General features: G+C 33.4%; 1 pseudogene; it reads left to right on the top strand.

Moving 5' to 3' along the window:
- The window catches only part of LOC107757567 (glutamyl-tRNA(Gln) amidotransferase subunit B, mitochondrial-like), a 30,148-nt pseudogene that overhangs the window by 13,220 nt on the left and 12,200 nt on the right, over positions 1 to 4,728 (top strand).

Genomic DNA, 4,728 nt, shown 5'->3' with positions numbered 1-4,728 from the left:
TTTTATATTGTAATAACATTTTGCGAGATTACAGTTTTTTTTCTGTATTTTTGATCAAATTAATGCAGCCTTGATGAGCATAAGAGACTTCTTTAAAAAACATAAAAACTCGTTCTGATCCCAAACTTTTGAACGGCAGTGAATATAGGTGCTTAATGAATTTGTCAGCGTTTCTTAGTTTTATCTTCGTGTATAGAAGTGCTGATGACGCAAATGCAATGGACGAGAACATCTTTCATACGCTTCCAGCTCTATGTGGATGTTATTTTTGATCAGCTGCTTTATGGATCCATCGTTTGTCAAAGAGACATGCACATATATCCAGTGCATCTCTCTCTTTTCCTGAGCTTTAATGAAGAAGTGATGGCAATCCGTGCTGAACAGGCAGGAAACAGAATAGCTGCCACTAATGTGGATGAATAACAGTGTCAGCTCTTAAAAGCATAAAACATTCAAGGACTGGTCCGAGCGATGTTTCAGCTTTGGTATTCAACCCACCTCCTGTAAATATTATCCTGAGAGCGTTTAGAAAATAAATAAAGAAATAAGAATAAATCGCACTTTGTGATGCATCGCTCAATTCATCACTAGTTCAATAGTTCTCAGCAATGCCTGTCCACTTTCTCAGTGGCCTTGGTTGCAGACATTTTTTTTTTTAATTAATATAAACATTTTTAAGCAAATTCAAGATTTCTAAGCCAATTCAGCCAGCTCTGAGATGAATCACAACACTGCAACATTTCATTTAAAGCAAAAAAAGGACATGTTTCAGCTTTGGTATTCAACCCACCTCCTGCAAATATTATCCTGAGAGCGTTTAGAAAATAAATAAAGAAATAAGAATAAATCGCACTTTGTGATGCATCGCTCAATTCATCACTAGTTCAATAGTTCTCAGCAATGCCTGTCCACTTTCTCAGTGGCCTTGGTTGCAGACATTTTATTTTTAAATTAATATAAACATTTTTAAGCTAATTCAAGATTTCTAAGCCAATTCAGCCAGCTCTGAGATGAATCACAACACTGCAACATTTCATTTAAAGCAAAAAAAGGAAATCACAAACAGGTAGAAGTGTGTACGTTTTAATGAGGAAATTGTGAATAATTTAATAAATCAGTGACAACAATAGAGCACTGCAGTCATGACGGATTTTTGTAGGCCGACCCAGAATTTAGTATCAAACCAAAAAAAAAATTGGGATTATTGCAGAGAATAAGCTCCGTGACCAACAAAGGTTTATGATTCTTGCACGTTTTGTTCGTCATGATAATCTAAACAAATGAATACATCTTTTATTTGAAGCCTGAATACGGTCTGCAAAAGTGAAAAGCTAAACATATAAGCTATAAACAAACTACAGTTGCATGACTTGAACGTCACCACCCTTAAGACGACGCTGTCTGTCTTAATTTTAAAAAGTTCCCTGAAAGTTTGAGTTCGAATAGTTTGCAGGAGTGTGATTATAAACACAAGCGCGTTAGTGAGTATATGAGTCTAACTGTTCGGTGTGATGACATTTAATGTCCCATTTAGCCACATGCGAGTATTACTGAAGGATTTTAGGTCGTAGAATAAAAGGTGAAAATATCTTGAACTTGTGTAAACCACAGACCTTATTTCAGGCCGTTAGCCAAAAATCCATCGACTTCAGGACAATTAGCTAGTCTATAATATTCAGTATATATAAGTGAATGAGTTGATTTTGAACATAGAGAGATGTTTTATGGGGGGCTACATTTCCTGCTTCCATGGTAACAATGGCTTTTCCTATTGGTCGATCTCTTTTGAGCAGCGTGGGTAATGAAGTACATGTAGATTTTCTTAAAATGAAGTTGAATTCACACTGACGTGTAGTTTCTACAGAAGCACATGCTTTCTCTTAACAACACCAGAGCTCAATGTACTTTTTCCTGAAAGATTTATTTGATATCATCATTAAAAATCTAATTTTCTTTGGAGAAAATCAATGAGATTTTTTTTTCCCCTTCTGGAACCCACCTGTTGTGCTCTATTGGGTTTTTTTCAACAATTGTTTGGCTAAAGTCCTTTTACCGACTGATTTTGATACAGCATGTGAGATTAACTCATAATTAAAAAGTATTATTAGATGAAGTGGGAATGTCATTTTAATTCTGACACAAAATATCAGAAAGACAAAAGCATTCTAATTAATGCTTGTATTTGAACTGCAGGAAGAATGATTTGTGCAGTCATATCATCCTCTTTTCCTGTATTTTGTCAATTGTGATATAACATATACTGTATTACCAAACAGATTGCAAAACCAATTTTAAGCCAAAATAATCAAAGGTGAGCAAGGACTGATTCGGACAACAGTCTGATTTGGCATTGAAGTGGAGGAGGGAGTCTGTCACTCTTCGTTAGCGTTAATTTAATTTCTTCACTGCTTATGTTTGTTTGTTTTTCGTGGCCAGGATGAGTTAGTTGATCAGGTAAAACACACAGATGGTAATGGCTAATTGCTTTTTTCTTTCCTTTACTCTTTTGCATGCCAGTAACCATGATAAATTTCCAGTGGCTTTTGGTCACGGAGTTGCCATAGCAACAGTTACGAGTGCTCTGTTTTGCTTTGCGGTGAAACCGAAAGAGGTCGGAAATGTTGCCAGATCACAAGTATCTGTATGCGTTTTCATTTTGTCATAACCTTAAACCTGGCCTTTCAACACTACCTACCCTGTCAAACACCAGATGAGATTCTGATGACTGATGACACAGAAGACTTTTATGCATTAATTATGATTATGCATTAATTATATTTTAAGGGCTTTTTTCTTTCCTTTACTCTTTTGCATGCCAGTAACCATGATAAATTTCCAGTGGCTTTTGGTCACGGAGTTGCCATAGCAACAGTTACGAGTGCTCTGTTTTGCTTTGCGGTGAAACCGAAAGAGGTCGGAAATGTTGCCAGATCACAAGTATCTGTATGCGTTTTCATTTTGTCATAACCTTAACCCTGGCCTTTCAACACTACCAACCCTGTCAAACACCAGATGAGATTCTGATGACTGATGACACAGAAGACTTCTGTGATTATGCATTAATTATATTTTAAGGCCATTTATTTAATTTTCAAGTCAGATTGAGGTCTAAGCCAAAGCACAGCAGTGTCTTTGATGCTACAGACATCCAAAAATGATGATTCCCTAAAATACAAAAGCCAAATATATTTTACCATGTAAAACCCAATTTATACTGTGCAAAAATATTATAAATACACAGTTTTTAAAGCAAATATATATATTTTTAATGTTTTGGAAGTCTCTTATGCTTTTTATTATGGAAGCCTGTTTCTGCTGCGGAATAAAAAATAAAAAAGGTAATTGCGACTTTTTATCTCCGAATTGCAAGAAATAAAGTCAGAATTGCCAGATATAAACTCATGATTTAGACTTTTTTTAACGCAATTTTGACTTATTTTAAAAATTGCAATTCTGACTTCTTTTCTCTAAATTGTGAGATATAAACTCACAATTGCAAGTTATTTTCTGCTATGGAATAATAATAAAAAAAAGGTAATTGCGACTTTTTATCTCAGAATTGCAAATCGGAATTGTGAGATATTAACTCATGATTTTGACTTTTTTCTTGCAATTCTGACTTTTTTTTTTCTTGCAATTCTGACTTCTTTTCTCTAAATTGTGAGATATAAATTCGCAATTGCAAGAAAAAAAACTGAATTGTGAGATAAAAAGTCGCAATTACAGCAAATGTTTATTTGATCAAAAATAAAAGTAAAACAGTAATTTTGTAAAATAACTGTTTTCTGTTTTAATGTATTTTAACATGTAAGTTATTTGGCAAAGCTGAATTGGCAGCAGCCATTTCTCCAGTTGTGCTGCGTAATATTTTTGTGGAAACCGTGATACATTTTTTTTCCCCAAGGATGAATATAAAGTTCAAAAGAACAGCATTTATTTGAAATAGAAATTTTCGGCAACTACATAAAAGGCTTTACTGTCACTTTTGATCAATTTAATGCATCCTTGCTGAATAAAAGTACAAAATATATAATAGAAACAAAATATTTAATTTCTGTTAAGTTCTATAAAGACTGTATTTTCTGTAACTCTGTATTATTAGATGCATAAACCTGAAATGAAAAATAAAATCATGGCTGTCAATAGAATAAAATAAGTGTGATTGAATAATACAAGTTCTGACCAGTATTTAAAATCAGAATGAAATGTTGATAAGTCAAAATCTGTCATTTATTTTTTAAATCTCTAAATTTGATTTGATTTTTACATAGAGTTGCAAAGGGGCAGAACATTTCCTATAAATTCCAGAAGCTTTCCAAAAAGTTCCGAAAGTTTCCAAAAAGTCCTGGAAAGGTTCCAAAATTTCTGTAATGTTTCCAAAATTTACAGAAAATGTTCCCCCTCTTTGCACACCTATTTTTACGATATGTGAGCCTGGAGCACAAAAGCAGTCTTAAGTCGCTTGGGTATACTTTTAGCATTAGCCAAAAAACATTGTATGGGTCAAAATTATCGATTTTTCTTTTATGCCAAAAATCATTAGGATATTAAGTAAAGATCATGTTCCATGAAGATATTTTGTAAATTTCCTACTGTAAATAAATCAAAACTAAATTTTTTATTTTTTATTTTCTCAATATTTAGATTTTTTTACACCCTCAGATTCCAGATTTTCAAATATTGTCCTATCCTAACAGACCATACATCAATGGAAAGCTTATTTATTCA

The sequence above is a fragment of the Sinocyclocheilus rhinocerous genome, unplaced genomic scaffold (genome assembly GCF_001515625.1).
Source record: "Sinocyclocheilus rhinocerous isolate Xijiao unplaced genomic scaffold, SAMN03320098_v1.1 scaffold323, whole genome shotgun sequence".
NCBI classification, from domain to species: Eukaryota; Metazoa; Chordata; class Actinopteri; order Cypriniformes; family Cyprinidae; genus Sinocyclocheilus; species Sinocyclocheilus rhinocerous.
This window is presented reverse-complemented; position numbering and strand designations above follow the sequence as displayed.